Source organism: Vicugna pacos, chromosome 6, assembly GCF_048564905.1.
Source record: "Vicugna pacos chromosome 6, VicPac4, whole genome shotgun sequence".
In the NCBI taxonomy this organism is placed as follows: Eukaryota; Metazoa; Chordata; class Mammalia; order Artiodactyla; family Camelidae; genus Vicugna; species Vicugna pacos.
The window spans coordinates 13,344,885-13,365,524 of record NC_132992.1 but is presented as its reverse complement, the minus strand read 5'-3'; the positions used below and the strand labels follow the sequence as shown (position 1 = coordinate 13,365,524).

General features: G+C 39.3%; 1 protein-coding gene and 1 long non-coding RNA gene across 3 annotated transcripts in view; one reads left to right on the top strand and one right to left on the bottom strand.

Moving 5' to 3' along the window:
- WDR72 (WD repeat domain 72) overlaps nucleotides 1-6,604 on the bottom strand; it is a 191,326-nt gene extending 184,722 nt beyond the window's left edge. The window contains exon 1 of one of the 2 annotated variants that reach the window (XM_072963917.1): nucleotides 6,462-6,604. The gene's annotated coding sequence lies outside the window, so the exon portion shown is untranslated. Of the gene's footprint in view, nucleotides 1-5,095; nucleotides 5,167-6,461 lie in introns of those variants that run through there. The other variant, XM_015245018.3, reaches the window with a different exon arrangement.
- Nucleotides 5,977-14,351, top strand: LOC140697077 (uncharacterized). Its single transcript, XR_012073894.1, has 3 exons — nucleotides 5,977-6,086; nucleotides 7,378-7,451; nucleotides 14,261-14,351. It is a non-coding gene; the product is annotated as an uncharacterized lncRNA (long non-coding RNA).
- The last annotated feature ends 6,289 nt before the right edge of the window (nucleotides 14,352-20,640 follow it).

Sequence of the window (20,640 nt, the reverse complement as noted above, 5' to 3'; positions counted from 1 at the left end):
AAAAACAAAAGGCTCTTCCTGTTTGTATATTTTGTTCAGCAGGAAATCAAAATGCACATAAAGAAGATGCTCACTTCCCAGTGCCTCAAGAGAAGCAGAAATAAATGTCTGTGCCTGTGTGGCATATTGGGCTGTTATTAAGAATCACAGTCCCTGTTTCTCTTAACTAAAAAGAATATTGTAATGCTATGAAAAATTCTTTTCATTTTCAATTTCTAAACAATGATTGCAATTGAATACATTATATTTTTTAAAAAGGAAACATATAGAATTAGTACAGAGTTTTTCACATTTAAAAAAGAGGAGAAAATTGAGAAATGTATTACAGGAGATTAATTCCATTTTAACTGTGATTTTGAGAGTGTTAGTTCACTTAACAAATATTTATGAAGGGCCTACTGTGTGCCTGACTCTGGTCACCACTTAAGGCTGAGAGAATATGAACTTGAGGCTGGAAATCTGAATTTTAAACCAGCTCTCCAAAGATATTCTTATTGACATTGGAGGCTAAGGAACTTAATCAATCTTATCACCCTCCATGCACAGCACAATTAATGAAATATACAAATTAACTGATAAATTTAAAGCAATATTCATTTAATGAATGACCAAAAAGAACAATTCCCTCAAGACGTTTTTACTCAGGGCCTGGTCTGCATGGCCTGGTGAGATCACCAATACTTGGCCGGTCTGATCTGGGCCTTCCACAGCAAACAGGCCTCGTCTGGCTCCTAACCTAGTATTTTTCTCTGCAAGGACTGAAACTTAAGAGTAGTGTCTTTTCTGTCTACTGCTATCTAAATGACATGTAGAAAGAAATCTTCCATGTTCTGTAGGACTTTGCAATGAAACTGCTTAAGGCCTTTCCATGTGGAGACAGGCTTAAAGAGGAAAACTAGGTATTCAATCCTTGAGCAAATGCAAGAGGGATCAAGTTAGAATGTTGAGGCAAAGTCTTCCTTATTTCAAAGAATTCTTAGAGCTAACAATACCAAAGAAAAAAGTCACAGGAGGGTAGGATCCTCTAACAAATTCCTCCCCAAATGTTCAGTTTGGATTTTGGTACTCCAGAATAAGTAATGCATTTTCCAGATTGTCTCTCCACAAAAATTTTCTCTAAAAGACTTACTTTGATTGCTCAGACTGTAAACAAGGACTGGAGCACGAAGCAGGGCCTGAGATCCTATCATGTAAATACAGGAATGCTAACCTTTGTCCAGCAAAGAACTCTCAGTGTGGTGGAACTCCCTCTAGAGAGCCTGGTCTTAAAACAGACAGGCCTAAAAAGACAGTCTTAGTTGAAGGAAAACCTGCCTCGGTTGGGGAGTAGGGATAGTGGTGGCAAAAGTACTTGATACTAAACAATGAGAAGTTACGATGTTTCTTGGCCTGCTGTTTATAATATGCATGAAAATGGTCAGTCTCATCTATACTCAAGGCTGGATTTGTGTTATATTTTCTATCATCAAGGGACTGAGATGGGTGTAGGGAATCTCATTGGTTGACTGTCACCTGCACATCAGACAGCCTCGTGTTTTATAGGCAGCTAAGTCTTCCAACAAAGTTGTGAGGTAGACATGCTTATAAGAGAGACTTGAAGATTATATAAGGACATATTGATGTAAAATAATATACAACCCTCATTTTACATGTGAGGAAACTAAAGCTCATAGAAGTAAAATAATTTGTCAACATCCCATAGCCAGTAAAGGATGGGACAGCACAGGGACTTTGCGCGATGATTTGCATTGGTCCTGCTCTCTCACCCTGTGATACCTTCACACAAATTCTTCCCTTGGCCTGAAATACTCTTCCTCAGCACTTCCTCCTGGTAAGCTCCTATAAAAATGGAACCTCCAAAACTGGAACTAAGTTTTAACTCCTTTGAGCCTCCCCTGGTTGATACCCTTCTACTCCCAGCATTCCCTGTTCTACCTTTACCAGAGCTCTTATCACTCTGCTCAAATTCTTCTCATGTCTGTCACCTGAACTATACTGTGAATGCTTGGAGGGCACGAACTTGTTCTTTTGTCCCTTGCATTCTGCTGGCAGGTAGCTTCACATACAACAAGAAGTCAAAAAAAGTTGAGGAGGAATTCAAAGAATTAATGTGTTCATTATGAAAGCATATGATATGGCTTCAAGAGGTGCCTCTTTTCTCCTTCCTTCTCTCAGACAGATCAGTTTGTAAATGATCATCTTGAATGTAACTCTGAGGTCTGCACAAAGAACAAAAGGCAGATGTAGAAAAAACACCCTTGGCTATCAACACACATTTTAATTCCTACTCAAGCAGCTTAAAATCATATCGGCTTTCTGGGCCCTCACAACTCACCACTGACTCAGGGGAAACACATAGTCAATTGACCATGAGGTTGATTGGTTCAATTAATTACAACCTCCTCATCCTGTACTTGCTTACTTTTTAAACACTCATATATAGGACTTTACATTTTTCCAGGTTAAATTTCATCAATTTAAAAGTAAAAGAGAAAAGAGGTCAGTGTTGGGAAAAAAATCAAAAAACAACTCATATTATTTATTGACCATTAAGTTGTAGACACGGCTATTTACATTATGTGCATCACCTCATTTGAATCTCATAATGATCCAAGGCTTTATTATTGTCTTTATTCTGAACGTGAGGAAAATGAGGCTTGGAGAATATAAGTAGCTTACCCAAGATAAGAGCTAGAAAACCAAGACAGACTTAGGAGTCTCCAAAACTCATGCTCTTAACTACTGCTCTACCCTGCTTAGGTGGGGAGGGCAGTACCCAGCATGTTAGGAAGCCCTTTGGAAATAAGAGCAAACCCTAGGAGAGATATTGCTCTAGAGCAGTGATACCTAGCTCTAGAAATAAGGAGCTGCCTTTTATAGAAGAGTTCAAAGTGACCTGAATGTCCTTTAAGACCAAACAAAATTTTCTCATTTTTAAGACAAAAATGACACATATACAGATGACTGATTAAAGAAGCTGTGGTATATTTATACAATGTAATACTCGTCAGCCATAAAAAAAATAATGCCATTGCCAGTAACAAGGATGGACCTGGAGATCATCATTATAAGTGAAGTAACCCAGAAAGAGAAAGAAAGATACCAGATGATATTGCTTAATATGTGGAATAAAAAAAAAAAGACACAAATGAACTTATTTACAAGACAGAAACAGACTCACAGACAGAGAGAACAAACTTACGATTACCAGAGGGTAGAGAGGGTAAGAAGGGATAAATTGGGGTTTCAAAATTTGCAGACACTACCTACTATATATAAAACAGATAAACAACAAGTTTCTTCTGTTTAACACAAGAAAGTATATTCAATATCTTGTAGTAACCTATAATGAAAAAGAATATATATATATGACTAAAACATGGTACACCAGAAACTGATACAGCATTGTAAACTGTCTATACTTCAATAAAAGGACTTGCTGAGTTAGTTTAGGTACTTGCCAGGACTTCAGAGATGGTCTGGTATGAGAACTCAGTGCACATATTCTTGTAGTCTTTATCCCCACCTCATCTCCTTGCCTCCAACTCAGTCTAGAGCAGAATTTAATCTAAAAATGTTACAACTGGGCAGGGAATCTACACATTCAGAACAGTGCTCTAGAGAGATGTCCTTTATAATGCACTGACAGAGTTATAAATAAGAGATGCTGCATATGGTAACATTACTAAATAAGAGAAAGAGTAAGTGAATTGTCAAGCCACAAATATATCTGAATGCAGCAACCTTGAAACTTAGAAATATTCCTAATACCATTAATTTCCAAGGTTCCATGGAGTTCTTTAATAACTTACATACACTTCTATTCCAGTTGCCCTCTATAAACTAAAACCTTAGATACCTAAAGTATTCACTTCATTGGATAGAAACCATTAATGTAAGATTTCACACACAGGGAGAGGCTTAACAGTTGATATTTTATTGGTAAAATAGTTTTAATTTTAAGAGATCCTCCCCAAAAGGTGAAAATATTGGAATTCAACAGAGGCCCAATTTTCACAGTTTAAAAAATAATAATCACTTTACTAGAGCATTTCATGGAAAAATTTCCCTTTCTGTTACAATCTTTTGCATTCTTCACAGAAAACACTGTTGGTGTGCTTTAATATTGAAGGAACTAAAGGAGGGCGAAGGAGCAAAAGTCACGTGACCAAATTAACCGCGAGTACTTGCAGAACAAAAGAGGTTGCTTTCTTCTTTCCTGGTCTTTAATAGGTGAGAACTAGGGAGGGTGGAGTGTAACCACACTGTGTTGGGGGGTGGGAGGGGTTGGGCGGGGGTAGGAAAGAGAGTGAAAGAAACAGAAGTTTCTAAATCTTTTCTTCAGGTAAAAATATTCCCAACAGGTGACCTAGTCTCCAAAGGTGACCTTGAACTCTTTTACCATTAAAACTACTAGGGGGAGAAAGAATGTTAACGCTGCTGTACAGTAACATTCTGTTTGCATCTTAGTTAACAATTGAGAAATGAACATATAAAAAAATTTTTTTAAAGAGATAAACCCAAACATGCTCTAATCAGGGAGGAGGGTGGAATAAGGAAGCCCCCATCTTCAAGGGAGTGTTATTAGTACTTCACCTTTTGCAGATTTTCGTCAATGCAGACCTCACCCTCTGTATTTTCCTGTCCCAGGTCTAACTTTACAAATGACAAAAGCCTTGTGTCCGCAACCTTTTTTGCTGGCTTAGCCGCAGGCACGCAACCAGGAAAGTTTTCACCAGATCCTATGCTCCAAGCTGTCACACCCTCGCCAGCCGGTGTCCGCCGGATCTTTTCCCCGGCTGCTGGAGTCAGCTTAATGAATTCAACCGACTCCCGTCCCATAGAAGTTGGATTTTCGAGTCCCAAGAAAGTCTCAGTAGTGAATGGCGAATCTCTTAAAAGTATCTGGGAGCAGACTCTGCCCAGGACCACAGGTAGAAATACTAGGGTCCTCACCAACACCCCGCCCTCCCCTACTCTAAAGGACTAATTTGACAAGTACATGCCTGCGGTTCCTACTGATGGGACATCTGGAAAAGACAGTAGAAAACTTGGAGCAGAAAAAGAGGCTATAGCAACTGATACGCGCGCTCACCTTCTTTCCTCGCCCTCAGTATCCAAACCCCCGGCCTGAGGGCGGGAAATCGAGCGGAGGCACGAGCCTGGGGCAGTCAGACACCCGCGCCTGGGACACGGGAGCCCGAGCCCACGGGGCGCCCGCCTTACCCGAGCCTGGCTGCGGCGAAGCAGCAGAGGCACAGAAGCCTGGCAGCTGGGTAACCGGACTCCACGGCTGCCCCTCGGGACTGCCGGCCACGCCCCGGCCACGCCCCAGCCCGACGCCACGCCCCGGGACCGCGTCCCCGCTCCCCCTCCCCGCCCCGCGCCGCGCTCCGGCTTCCTCCGGCCGCAGCCGCCCGGCGGCCCCGCCGCTCCCTCCTCCCTCCCTGGCGGAGGCGGCTGGAGCGGGCCAGCCCGCGGGCGTCGAGGACTTGCTGAGTTAGTTTAGGTACTTGCCAGGACTTCCAGGGCTGGGCAGAGTTTGAGTTGAAGTGAGGAAAATTAAGGTAGGCCAGGTGACCTGGACCCTCGCCCGGCACCGACAGGGCCTGGGGGCCCCGGGACCTCTGATGAGGGAGGAGAGGAAGTTGCCCTGGAGACCGCCTCCTCCCCGCAGGGGACGGCGACAGTCCAGGGTCTACGCTGGCTGGAAAACTCACCGGGAAACCGGCGTCCTAACCTGCTGCGAGTGAGCCGAGTACAACTTGAGTGGGTAGCTGAGGAAAATGGGGTCGGTTTGTTTTTCACGGGCTTCTTAGTTAGCTTTTCCTCACAACCTGTGGGCAGCCGAGCCCTGGAGTCTCAGACTCCCGGCAGCACTTGGGGAGAGATTTTTCAACTACCTCCTTTTTTTTTTTTTCAGTGACACTGGCCTGGCTTCCCAGATACTAAGAATTCTTGGCCAGGCCCGAGTTAGAGCACAAGTTTGAGGTCTCCTCTGAGGTCTCACGTCGCGTATCCTGCACTTCGGTGTGAAATCCCTCTGAGGAGGATGCTCCTCTCATCTTCACCATCCTCTCTGCCTGGTTAGTGCCTATTCTTGGTCCATCTGGAGCATCACTCACCCCATGCAGGCTAGGTATTCCTCCTGTGCCCTCCCAGGACTCCAGATGCCTCACTTCCTCTGCATGACGCTCTTCACAACCTACTGCAGTTACTTGTTGCATGGCCTCCCCTGCTTGACTAGCAGGTCGGTGAAGACAGGAACACCAGATGTGTAGTAGATACATAATAAATACTGTTGACCGATGGCAGGCATCTAACAGTCGCCTTTGAAGGTGACCCCAGGGCCCAGTTCTTTAGTGACCTTTGCTCACCTGTCTTTAACTTCTGAGTCTGCACAATTTTATTTCAGAGTTAACATTCCCACCCCCATTGCCACTCCCAAGTCTTCATCCTGCCTCTTGAGCAGAGGCTTCTCCTTCAGTCTTCTTAAAGATACAGGTATGGAAAGAGCCCTCGACTTGGTTCCTCTTGTCTCAGCTCTGCTAGCTGGCTTAGTGGTCTTAGTTGCCCTCAACCATTGTGGGTCTCAGATAAGAGCCTTTGATACTTTTAAGGCCCAGGAAAATGGGGGGGGGGGGGTGGCGGGGAGAATGGGAAAAAAACTTCTTGTTTGAAAAAAATGTTAATAATATACAATATTGATTTATCAGTCTTTATTGCAAGTGCAGTGGTTAACAATGTTGAACTTTCCAAGCCCTTTGATCTTGGAAGACAGTAAGGGTTAAAGAAATCTTCCCACTGCTTCATGTTCTGGAAATGAGAACTGGTTTATTGCAAGGAATCGTCCTTCCCCAGATGACTTAAATAAGACCTACTGATAAGACTTACCTTGTTTATCTATGACACAGACCCTCCAAATTCCCATTCCTTGCATCATAAATGATTAGCTGAACTGTTTGTGCTCATTAACCAGTCTGAACAAAATACCTGCTACTTTGACTTGATCAAACTTTAGTTAGGCTTCTCTCTTTCTTACTGGTCCTGAACTTTGCCCAGTTCTCAGCCTGAGCCCACATACAGCCCCGCCTTCCAACTCCCTGAAAATAGGCTTTCCCTTCTCTACTATAAGATTATGCCACTCCAGGTCATCCCAGTTCCCCACATCCTGTTATGTCCATTGTTTATTCCTCCATAGAAATGACCTTTTCCACCTAACCTTCCAAAGGCTTGCAGATATAAGGATCAAATCTTTTTCCCTGTAGTGATACCCTCCACCCCCAATTGCAATAGTCTCATAAAAATTATTTTGAATGAAGTCTCTTATTGCCTTGCTTTTTTATCTGACCTTGTGAAATGTAATTTTTAATACAGGCATAGCTCAGAAGTATTGCGGGTTCAGTTCCAGACCACTGCAGTAAAGGGAGTCACATTTTTTCGGTTTTCCAGTAAGTATAAAATTTATGTCCACACCATACTGTAGTCTGTTAAGTGTGCAATAGTATTATGTCCAAAAAAAAAGCAAAGTGCATACTTTAATTAAAAAAATAATGCTCTTGGAAAAATGGCACTGACAGACTTGCTCCACGCAGGTTTTTATAAGCCTTCAGTGTATAAAAAAAACACAGTGTCTGTGAAGCCCAGTAAAGTGAAGCACAGTAAAAGAAGGTGTGCCTGTGTTGTTTATGAGGGAAGGGTCCCCAAAGCAAAAGTGCCCTGTCTCATTCCTGGCTGTAAAATGGAGAAGTTAGATTATATAGAGCAAGGTCTTTTTTGGCCACAAAACTAGTGAATTCAGAAGCTGAATTTCTGAAGAAAAGCAAGTCAGACCTTACAGGGCTCAGCAGGAGGAGCACACTGGCACCGGAGGTGGTTTGTTCGGCAAGCCTGGTGTTGTTGTTGCTGTTATTTTTTAATTGAATTTGAATGTCACAGTCCTTGTCAGTCTCTATAGTCTTTACCATTTATATTACCTATTTGGTCATTGAAGGTGTTGAAGTCTGTGTCCCTAGAATGCTTTGGTGTTCTCAGAAAAGTGCCTTGAATTACAGAAATATCTCCTCCCTGTCCTCCACTGCATCAATAGGGATCACCAGGCAATGATGTCTGTTAATCTCTATACTGTAGGATTCAGGTGCTTGAATGAAAGGACAAATATTTCATTTATAGTTGAAATGTGTTTCTTTGATGATAAGATACTATCCAGTGCCACCATCTCTCCTTTCTAAGCATTGAGAGATTTTTGCCAGATAAAATAAATATCCCTGGAGGGTGTATGGTAATTTAACTTCAAATCAGGATAGAGTCTCTGACATACGATAATAAAAAAAATGAAAAGAAATAATGCATAAGGATATTAGTTTGGCCAATTCTGTGAAATAATAAAAAATAACTTGTGATGGTTTTAATACATGTCCAAAACTTCGATAATACTTCTCCATTTGATGGCGCCTAATTCCCCACCCCTTGAGCGTGGGCAATATTTAGTGACTGGCTTCTAACATATAGAATGTGGTGGCAATGATGGAGAGTGACTATCAATGTACGTGGTAAAATGATATTGTAACTTCCTCCATGTTCTCCCTCTCTCTTGGATCTCTCTCTGGAGAAAGCTGGTTAACCTGTAGTTAGGACGTGCAGGGAACTTTATAGAGAGGTCCGTGTGGTTAGGAACTGAGGTCTCCTGCCCATAGCCATCACAAAGCTGAGGCTCCTTCATGTGAAGATGCCAGCTGAGACATGACTCCTCCAGTCCCAGCTGACATCTTGACTGCAACCTGTGAGACACCTTGAGCCAGGCCCACAGACTTCAGCCTCTCCTGAATCCCTGACTCACAGATACTCCACTAAGTTTTGTGGTGATTTGTTACACAATAGAAGACTAATACGGAATTTATTCAAGAACCTTTCCTGATGTGGATGGGCCAAAGATGATAAAGCTAATAATATCAGGCATTGTAGATTTTTCTGCATTATAACGTCTTCTGTATCTTCACAAACCCTTTTGATAGGCTGAACTATGTGGACTTTTATCATTCATCTTAACTATCCAGAATTTGCCCCTGTTTTCTGTGTTTGGAGAGTCTGTGGGGCAGAGTCTGTATTTTCATGGAGAAGCTGTAAAACACTGCCTTTACTTTCTCTTTGATGCTCCATTATGCTCAGGACATGGACACATATTCTCAGTTGTGCCAATCAGATTCATAGCCCCAGACAAAATACATCCGGGTGTGGGAGGTGGCAGCCACAGCCACATCTGCTTCCAGAGGCAGCAGTGCAGTGCTTCCAGCGGTTGCACCCAGTGAAGAGCAGCAGGGGTATCACTGTCTGTGCCCAGTGCTGGCGGCAGTGATGCCTCCATGATACCAGTGCTACAGGACGATTTGGACTTTGTCATGATTGTATAACGTACAAACTTGGTCTTCCACTTCCTGAGAAAGATTCTATATCCTTTTATAAAATCCTTTTCTGCTTAGAATAGCAAGTATTGCTTTCTCTTGCACATAACTAAAAATCCTGACTGATACAGGCAGATACTTTCTTCATTTTGCAGATGAGAACATTGAAGACTAAAGTTGTTAAATGATGTGTCACTAGATAAAAAGGCAAGTGAGAGAACTGGAATACATTGATTAGTACAGACTGGGCTAAGCAAACATATTTAAATTTAGCATTTAAAAGCTAAAGGATTTATATAATAAAAAAAAATTTTGATAATGATTCTTCTTTAAACCAGCCACTTCTCTGCCCTGCCCCATATATTAAGTGCCAATATTACAGCACTGAATCCATTATTGCTTCAGAAATGGACTCTGCTCTTCCAGACTTTCTTGATATTGTGCAGATAATTCTTCCTGCAAATGCTTTTCTCTGTCCATCCCTGCCTCCCACACATTTTAACAAATTTGCCTCTTCTGACTTCAAAACCCAGATTTAGTGATGATTCCTCTTTGCAGCCTCTTCTGAGCCCTCAGGAAGAGGTAATTATTCCCACACACTCCTCATGCTGTCTCAGGGTTCTGTTTCTATGCATGACAAAATGCTTACTAAGCTTGTTTATCTGTGTGAGCAACCCCAGCATATCCCAACAGAAGAAACAGAAAGGTTCCACACTCTGCCCAGCCAAAGGAGAGCGTCTTGAAAAAATAGCGGGCTTAGAACAAAGTCTACTTATTGAACAGGGACCCTAGTGCTTTAATGCCGTCAGCTGTAAGAATGCTGAAAACTAAGTATATAATCCCATGTGAGACACTGGGGACATTTTCGCAAAATAAAATTGAATGATTCTAGAAAAGTCTTCAAGAAAATGACATTTGAAAATTTCTCAAGTAAATAAGTAGGTTCCCATCTGACTATGAAGGTCACTACTTGACAAATCTAACCCTTATATGAAGAGTGTCCACTTGGATTTTAATACCTTACTTTTACATTTTGATAAGAAGACAAAAGATCACCAAAATTATGTAGAAACCTCCAATATGAGGGAGATTAAATCATACCCATTTGAAAAGGGAAAAGGAAGAAACAGACAATTCAAGGAACAGAATAAAATTTCAAATAATATTCTCTGGGAAAGGAAAAGCTGAATGCATTTTAAAATTAACACTGAGGCACTATATTTTAAAAAGAAACAAAGAATGAAAAAGGTCTTTTGAATTCAAACAGTACTAAAATACACACTTTAATAGAAAGGTTGAATAATAAAGTTAAGGCAATCTTTCTGAAGGTAAATAAAAATGATAAAGAGATTGACAGTGGAAAAGAAAGGAGAACTAGGAGATGAATCCCGACTTCCAGGACCTTACCAGTCATCCCAGAAGAGAGAACAGAAAGGTAGAGTGTGACTGATCAACCAAAGAAATAACAGAAGAAAATCTAATAGAAATAAAGGACATAGACTTGTTGATATAGCCTCTTTGAGTGCCCAGAGAATAAAAACAAAATCTTTTATGCAGATGTTTATTGCAGCTATATTCATAACTAGAAATAACTCAAATCTCCTTCAACTGATGAATATGCAAACTCTGATATTTCTGTATATACCACAAGGGAAAGACAATATTGTAAAAATTCCCTCTGAAGTATGACATTGATGCAATCCCAATAAAAATCCCATCAGAAGTTTTCATAAAAATTGACAAACATTTGAATTTATCTGAAAAGGCAAATGAACTAGAATAGTAAACAATTTTGAAAAAGAAGAACAAATTTGGTGGACTCACAAAACTTATTATCAAACTACAGTAACACTACACTATAGTGGTGAAAGGAAACACATAGAGATCAGTGAAACAAAATAGAGGGTCCAGACACAGACCTGCACTGGCATGGTCAATTGATTTTTGTTTAAAGGTGCAAAGGCAACTGACTGGAGAAAGGATCGTATTTTCAACAAATAGTCCTGTAACTGTTCTCATCCACATGTTAAATGAATGAGTGAACTTCAATCAATGCTTTGCACCTTATACAAAAATTAACTCAAATGGATCACAGATATAAATCTAAAACATAAAACTATAAATCTTCTTGAAGAAAACATTAAGGGAAAAATCTTTGTGATCTTGGATTAGCAGAGATTTCTAGATATGATGCCAAAAACATGATCCATTAAAGTTAAAAAAATGGAAAAACTGGACATTATTAAAATTAAGAATTATGGAAACACTATTAAGAGAAAGTAAAGAAAAGTCACAGGCCTGGAGAAATTATTTTCAGAATTATCCAATTGAGAACTTGCATCCAGAATATAAAATAAGCTCTCCAAACTTAGTAACAACTGAAATAACAACTGAATTAAAAAATGCCAAAAGATTTGACCACTTCAAAAAAAAAATTACGGTTATAAAGTGAACACGTGAAGCATGTTCAACATCAATTAGGTACTAAAGAAATGAAAATTAAGCTACAATGGGATGTCAGTCAACCCCTGTAAGAATAACTAAACTTAAAAAGAAACAACATTGCCAAATGCCAGTGAAGGTGAAGAGAACCTGAAGTTCCCATACATTGCAGGATTGCAAGATGGTTAAGCATTTTCTTACAAAGTTGAACACATATTTATTTTATGATCTAACAATCCTACTCCTTGGTATTTACTCAAGACAAATGAAAATTATGGTCATGCAAAATCATGTATGCAAATGCTTATCACAATTTTATTCATAATGGGAAACAACTCTAATACCCATCAACTGGTGAATATACAAACTCTGGCATATCCATATGTTGAAATACTTCTCAACAATTAAAAGAAATGAAATACTGATATAGGCAAAAAGGTGAATGAATCTCAAATGTATTATGCAAACTGAAACAAATCAGCCATTCTGGAAAAGGCAAAATGAGAGGGACAGAAAATATATCAGTGGTTGCCAGAGGCATGGGATAACTTTGTAGGATAATAGAACTATTCTATATCTTGATGTGTTGGTGGTTATGTGACTGCATCTGTTTGCCATTTTTAAATAGAACTATACTTCAAAAAATGTGAATTTTACTGTATATAAATTTAAAAAGATAGGAATTTAAAGAGTCATTCACTTAACCATGCAGAACAAAATAGAGAGGCTAGAGTTTGTTTTATTGCCAGTGTAATAACAGCTGATCAAAAGATTGCACACACTTCTGTGCCTGGATGGGTCAAGGGTAATATTCAGGAATATCATATCAAGACGGTATTTCAAAAGTAGAAAAAAAAATTGGGCCAGATGCCTCATTTGTACAATCTTTACAATATTTATTTATAATTATTTGCAATTTTTGAGCCTCAGGGGATAATCCCAGGGTCTTCCTACAGCAAAGACTTCCTTTTCTTAAAAGCTAAAATTGCATGAAACTGAAGAGCCAGAGATTTGTAATTTGTGAATTCTGGGCCTGCCACTGACTATGTGACTATAAACAAATTATGCAATTTTCAGGAAGATAATAATTTTTCATCAGTGAGGGTATAAGTTCTCTGTAAACTATAAATGCTATGCACATGTGAGATGGGAGGATTATTGAAATAATTCTGTCCCTGCAGAAGTAGGTACAGATATGAAGCCTCTCTCCTGTCCCCCTAGCCTCCTTGCTCTCTCATTCTGGCTTGCTACTAGATGATCAGGTGACACACCATCCTTCTAGTGACCAACACTAGAACTGCAGACATAATGCCTAGAGACAGGTACCTTGTTCTTCAGGGCAGGGGCTCTCTACTTTATCTGTAAGACTAAGATCACAATGTTACACATGAATTTTCACTGATAAGGGACTCTCCAGCCATTGAGACCACAGAGACCAACTGACCTTGAAAGGCTTGTTAGGAATCCTTGCTCTAAGCACTTCCCTAACTAGAAGATTTCATAGGTCAGTAAAATTTCAAAGAAAATGAGAACAAACATAGGATTGCCTATTTTCGTTTTGCCAAGTAATAGCCTTAAAAATAAAACAAATTCTGAAACCCTTATCAAAGCAAAAGTAAAAACATACCAAGTTACATTATTATGAAGTTATGCAATACCAAGAAGAATAAGCAGTTTCTAAAAACTTCCAGAGAAAATAATAAGGATCACCTGCAAAGGAAGAATAACTGTCTTGGACTTTCCTGTAGCAATGCAGGATGCTAGAAAACAATGTATCAAAGTCTTCAAATTTTTTAGGAGAAATGATCTTTAAATTAGTATTCTGTACCCAGCCAAGTTATCAAAAAGTTGTAAGATGTTTTATATTTGTAAGAACAGAATGGTAAGCCTCCCATACACACCTTTTAGGAAGCTGCGAAGAAAACCTTCAGAAAAACAAAGACATTAACCAAGAAATAGGAAGGCATGACAACTAGGAGTAGAAGGAACAGAAGAGTCAACATGAAAAGAAGCGAAGGGAAAATTCGGTGTGAGACACATGCACAAAGCCCAGGAAGAGCCAGTCTGTATTGAAGTGGGGAAAAATGGTGCAGGAGACAGTCTCTAGAGGAGAAAAAAAGTGCAGTAGATGGATTATGTAATATGAATGAGCTTTTGAAAAATGACTGATAGACATTTGTTGAATCTGCTTGAGCACTAGAGGATAAAAAAGGACTAAAAAATTAAGTGAACACAAAACAATGTAATGGTACTTTTTTTGGTACAAAAAAACCCCATTGTTTGAAATGAAAAGAAAAAATAGCATTTACAATGATAACGGCTAACATTTATGTGCAAAAAATTGTAAATAAAATTCCCTTACTTGAAATTTGCTGGAAGATTATAATGGACATTTGCTCTATTTTTCACCTTCCCAGGCTCTTGGAACAGTCTTTCTATTTGGAGGAAATTTCCCACTCTACCAGTTTCTACATTCCCAAAGGAGAAGGCAAAACTTTTCTTGCCCAGCTTACCTTGTAGAGAGGGTGCAGGTATGTGATCTAAGCTCACCTGTCAGCTGCACCCACAGGAGACATAGAGTAGTATAGAGGTGACAGAGTAGATGCCTTGCAGAATTTAGCTATGTTGGTGGCGAAGACCTCCACTCCCAGATGCAAAGATGGCAGTGGCTCTAGTGACAGGATCCAGGGCCTGAAGCAGTGGTGAGATTTCTGCTGCCTGTGCCCAACAGCGAGGGCAGTCACATTTTCACAGAACAGTTCTAAACTATTGGTTGTTGTCCTCAACAGTGCCTACAATGTACTTTAATAAGTTAATTTTCTGTGAAACTTGTAGGGTGGATTTATGTCATTTACAACTAAACCCCACAATGAATAAGAAGAATTTTGCATTTAGTGTTGACATTTCACATGCATTCTTTCACTAGATTATAATCCCATAAACCAAGATGATATAATATGAGAACTGTGATAATACCTGGCAATGGCAAATATGTGTAGAATTTTAAACAGTGTCCTTCTAATTAGTCATGGGAGAGAGAAGTCCGGGATTTATAATTTTTAATGCTATTCAGCTAAAGCCCTAACTATAAAAAGTATAGAATTTTTAACATTGTCAAGTGCAACATGACATTTTATCCAGGAGAATGGACTTCTGTGTGTGTGTATGTGTGTGTGTATGTGTTTTCTTTCCTGAACTGACAGTGAGATTGAAGATCCTTGGGTGACTTTTAAACAAGTTATAAGCCTGTGAAATGAGGAACTTTAAAAAAAATGATGGCAGATTCTTGATTATAGCGGTGCCATTGAGCAACCACTATAATATAATATTTTAGATGAAAAGTAACATTGAGACAGGTTATTTTTCCAGCACTTGATTTCAAGGTCAAATATATTTCTTCTTACTGTTTTGGAAGTGCCTACATTGAGAGGAAAATGAGAAAAGACAAGTAAATGCATTTTTATGATAGAACTCTAGATCTTAAAAAAGATAGATATTGAAGCAATTTGAAGTTGTTCTATAACAGTGACCAAACCTAGTTGTTTTCCGTGCTCTAAATGCTTCATACAAAAGCAGAATAACTACCTGAGACAATGTTGTAGAATGAACGACTCAGAGGCACTTTGGATTTTGCAGTCTCCTTGTGAATTCTGCCCAGATGTCTATATAAGTGATTGCAGCATTGTGTACTTACTCATCAGCAGATGGAAGCTTCCAGAAGAAAATCTGGCCCATAGATTTTAGCACACTCTGACATGAAGGGAAGGTTAATTCCCAGAACTTAATTATGTTAACATCCCAGAAATGGTCAAGGAACAGAATAGTCTCTAGTTAGTATCCTAGTACTACGTATATTATCCGGAGAGAATCAGTTCACGAATAAGGACTGAACTCCAACTTATAATGGCAACAATGCCTTAGTTTGGAGAGTGCTTCTTCAATAAACTTTCACACATATTATTTTAACTGATACAATGAAAGCACAATACAGCAGAAATGAAATACACAAGCAGCAGAGAAAGGACATGGCACAGAAATCATTTGCTTTTGACTTTGCATTGCTTTTGGCAATTCTGCATGGTGTCATTTTGAGGTAAACCCTTGTTCACATCCTAAGAAGCTGTTTTCCTTTGGATTCTCTTTTATGTCTTTAGTCCCTTTAATTGAACCCAGTTCATTCCGTAGATAATATTAACTACCGTCAGTTCTCAACTTCCCATCCTCAAAAATAATCCAGATCACTTCCTTTTTGCTCATCCTTATCTGTTGATCCATCCTTTCACACTCCCTGGTTCTTCTGTCTGCTCTGCTCCCACCCGTGCCCTGTTTTGTTCTAAGTTTCTACTCCTGTTATTTACCTCCCTGTTTTGTCATTACAGCCCCCAATTTCTCCTTTTATTGTACAAGTCAAAATTACAATTATACATCCATTTGCTTATTTACTTGTTTCCCCCACTGTACTATTATAAACTTCATGAGGGTAGTTACACAGTTTCTCTCACCACTACATATTCAATCATCACCAGAGTGCTTAGCGTATAATAGATTTTTAATAATGTGTTGAATAATAAAACAAATGACTAAACTTATATCGCTAATTAACCACTTGTAAAGAAAACTTAAAGTTAGATCCTAATTCATATCTCACTAAAAACTTCCAGATGAATTCTAGATTTAGAAGAAAGAAACGAAACTACAAAATTTTTTGAGTTAGATATCAGTAAATATTTTAAAATTTGGTGTGGCTTTTCTTTGTCATATTTCTTCTTCCATCTCTTCTGCCATTAAATTTCCCCTTCCTCCTCTTTCTACTTCTAATTTTTGTTCTGTTTTTAGAACAAAAACATAAAAATGATACCCACTTATTATCTTTTAAAAATACAAAAAAACTATCCAGGAAATGAAAGTCCATTCATATTCCATCTACCCATTTACTCCCTCATCCCAGACAAACCAAGATAATCTTTTTGTTTGTTTTTTATTTGAGAAAAGCATTTTGTGTGTGGGCCAGAAGCTAGGGGGTGATGGTTGACTGCCTGGTTCATAAACCATGCCTTCAAGCTGTAACTTTAAATGGTGGAAAGGGCTAGGGAGCTCTGTGGGGTCTCTTTTATAAGAGCATTAATCCCGTTTGTGAGTGCTTCACGACCTAATCATCTCCCAGAGGCCAACCATTTGGGCATTAGTTTTGAACATAGTAATTCTGGGGGGGAAAACATTCAGTCTATAGAAGTAGCTAAAAGTGCTGCTATAATGAAAAACCTAAAACATGTGGCCTCGGCCTTGGGTCTAGGTTAGGGGCCAATGTTGGCAGGATCTCAATTTCTAAAAGGTGGTTTAATTGTAAACTGAATTGTATTCCCAACACAGTGTTCAGAAAATGGTATAGATGCTAAATAAATATCTACTGAATAAACAAATGAGGTCTTATAAATAAGTAAAACAAATACCCTGATTTAAAAATGGTCAAAGAGAATAAATGGGCATTTCAGTCAGAACACAAAACTTGCTTAGTCTCAAGAAATGAAAACAGTCTCCTTGCTGGGTGTTTGTTTTACCTATCAAACTGACCAAAATAAAATAGAATGATTCTAGGAAGGCATGAACTAGCAAAATATTTGCTAGTGTGAGTGAACATCAGTACAATATTTTTGGAGGGCATTTAGCAATACATACTAAATGCCTCAAAGATGCATATGCCTTTTAACCCAACGATTTAAATCTTAGAAGAATTTCCTGAGAGGATAATTAAGAATTACACAGAATTTTAGCCATAGAGATGATCTCAATGCAGTATTTTTTATTATAATAAGAATTTATTTATGATTGTCTGGCCCTAGGAGATGAATTGTCTGTAGTGTAGCAAAAATAATGTTACAAAATTGTACTGATGGGCATGAAAAAATGTCCATGATACATTTCTGAGTAAAAGAACAGGTAACATACTGATGTGTTTGGTATGATTCCACTTTTATTAAAATGTATAATACATAATATAAAATAGATTATACTGTTATATACATACATATAATTTAAATTTTTTCATACATACAAAATATGTATCATGTTTATGATATCAGGTAAAGACTGTATCATATATGGTGATACATGTTACACTCCATACATCATATATATGTATCATATATCATGATATATGTTATACTCCATATATATATATGAAAAAAAGTCTGAGAAATTTCCTAGGGAGTGTTAACAGGTAAACTGCATAGTGTAAGTGAGGCCAGAGATGCATGCTGGTACCAGCTCATTCAGGGCCTTTAGTTCCTAATAGAAACTTGGTTATTTCCTTCAGAGCAGCATGGAGCCAATGTAAGATTTTAAAGCAGAGTAATAGTAAGATCTGGTTGTAATAATTGCTGTGTGGAATATTTCAGAAGTGAGCAAGAGAAGCAACTATAGCACAACGACTAAGAATACAGACCCCAGAGCAAGAGAGACTGGAGTTGAATCCAAGATACTCCCACTTAAAATCTGTGTGAACTTGGACAAGGCATTTAATCTCTCTGGGCTCCAGGTTTCCTCTTCTATAAAATGATGATGTTAATAATATTTACCTCCTTCCCAGGAAAGTTATGAGGATTAGATACTTCAGTGAAAAGTGTTCAGAGTAGGACCCAACACAGACTAAGTTCTATATGTTATTATAATTCCCCTTTTAGAAATAAGGAGGCTTGCTGAAGTTAAGTAACTTGCTCAAGGCCATATGACTGGAATTTTGTGGTAATGGTATAGCTTTAGTTGATGATGAAGTGGGATGATCGTATGTTCCCTGGGTTAGAGTATGGAGCACCACACCACCAATTAATATCCCCAAGGGAGAACAACTCTATTGAAGATGTGATCATGATGATATTGGCATATACATACTTGATTCCAAGTACCATAAAACATGAGTGAAGTTTTTTTATTTTTTTGAGATGACTGTAAGTATTATGTATTTTTCATCAAGATGAAAACTAAGCCCAAAGACAAACTAAGTGTTCTTACATCCTGGAGAGTTACCTAACCTGTCTGATTAGCTCCTCCAGTGCAGTGCCTCTGCTTCCAAAGTTGGGAGGGAACATGGTGATATACATGCCTACTCTGGAATTTAAACATATGTCTGCCCAACTACAGAGTTACGCTTAGTCCATTGATTTACAGGCTTTCACTTCTATTAAAATGCATCGTTGTGGTCGATTTAGGACTCCTGAGATAACATAATGAGCAGTTTAAATCTCCTTGGTACCACAGAGTGACACAGCCAGGAATGGTTTATTAACAGGTCTGGCTGTTGACAAACTTGTCAAGTGGAAGAAGTTGGTATAGCCTTACCCTTTGGGATCTTTCAGCGCTTTATTTATTTTGGTTCTCACTTCAGTTTGTTATCTCCCTGAGAGCACACTTATTTCCAGTCCCCCCCCCCCCCAAATCCCACTTCATCGGAGAGGGCATTGTGACCCAGTTTATTTCATTAACCTATACTGGTCGGCAAGTGGGGCTGATGGGTTATCCCAGTGTGTTGTGTATCCAAGCACAACCACCAAGTGATGTTTAGGCACTTATTACTCACTCAGCAACTACCTCGTGAACATCTGTTGTTTTAGGTGCTGAAGAAAAAGCAAAGAGCAGCCTCTAGGACCTCAGCACTATCTTACAGACTAAGATACTTACATTATTTCAGACAGATAGTGTGACAGTCTAGGAAGAATTCCTCTCCAGTCAGCCTCTTGGTTCTAGTGCTTCTTTTGTACTCGCCCTAATAGTTACACTCCCTCTCTCTCTTCCCTTGTTTTTACTTTTATTATTTATTTCATAGGAAAAATGTATTGAGGTTTTCTGTGCCCCTTGTTAGTAGATGAAGGTATTTTCAGCTGGTGCACTAATTGATCCCTATGTCTCCTACCTTTATCTTTCTTCCCTAGAAGGAAATATTCTAATTCCTAAAACATTACCAGGATCTTCCTAATTTTAGGCTTTTTTCCATTAGTTGACAAGTCCTTTCTTCTCTCATTTCCAGAGAACAACTAAACCTCACTTAACACCTTACTTTGAGTTTCTCAGAGATCTAGTACATGTGCAAGAGTCCCAAAATGTCAGCATTTTAACCCAGATTAAGAATCTTTTGATGAAATTTCATTTATCCTAACAGGGCCCAAATAATGAGAAAGAGTTATGTCAGAAGAGCAGTCTAATTGGCTGAACCTCCGAAGACCTCTTTTGGAAACAAATGAAAGTGATGGTGGTAAAAGACCAGTCAAGTTAAGAAGCCTCTGCTTCCTGTGTAGGGCGACAGAGCAGTGAAGGACTGGGATGATCATCAGGTAGCAGTTCTCCACTGGCAGAGGTCATTATGGTTGTGACAATGCCTAGAGTTGCTCCTGGTGAGACAAACTGGGACCTGGGACCCTTTGCTGCAGTGCTTGCACCTGGAAAAATGTCTCCTGAAGCAATAGAACACAAAGAAATTATAGGGACTAAATATAACTGTGTACATGTGCAACTGGGGCAAGGTATGAATAACAAGATACAAAAAGACCAAAACCCTGCTGCCACTTCTGAGGTGTCGGGAACAAAAGCAGGTGACTGTGCATGATCCCTGCACATAGCACCACCAAGGGGTGGGCAACCACCTGGGCCACCCCTCTGGCCCAGCCCATGGATCTGCCCTACTCTCACCCATTTAAGTGACAAGCTCGCCCCCACTCAGAGAGCAAGCGAGGGAACCTGTCAGTTGTTTTCACTTCCTCATGCTGCAGCAGGAGTCCCAGTAAAGCCTTGCCTGAATTTCTCATCT